A 373-nucleotide genomic window follows, 5' to 3' on the forward strand; every position below is an offset into this window, starting at 1 on the left:
TTTCCCACTTCGCGCTAAGGATTCTGGAAACAAGGAAGTAACGCGAGAGATGGTCGCCTTCTCGCGAGACCTGCACCACGGAAGGGTGCCAGCTCTTCGGAGACACGTTCCTCAGAGTGAAAGGGAAGGTTCCACAGTGATGGGAAAGGAAAATGATTCAAATTCCAGGTAGTTGATGACGGCATTAAAAACAAAAATTCCGCCGAGAGAGGTGTAAGGATTTAAAAAAACTGTCAACGCGTGAGAGACTTCAGCTGCCTTTACGAAAGAGGAAGTAACCTCAAGGCCAGAAGGAGTCACTGCTGCGCATGTGCTAGCTGGGAGCGGGTCTGGGCGTGGCGCCAGGGAAGTCTGGAGTTGCGCTAGCCGGGTT

The sequence above is a fragment of the Eubalaena glacialis genome, chromosome 3 (genome assembly GCF_028564815.1).
Source record: "Eubalaena glacialis isolate mEubGla1 chromosome 3, mEubGla1.1.hap2.+ XY, whole genome shotgun sequence".
NCBI lineage: Eukaryota > Metazoa > Chordata > Mammalia > Artiodactyla > Balaenidae > Eubalaena > Eubalaena glacialis.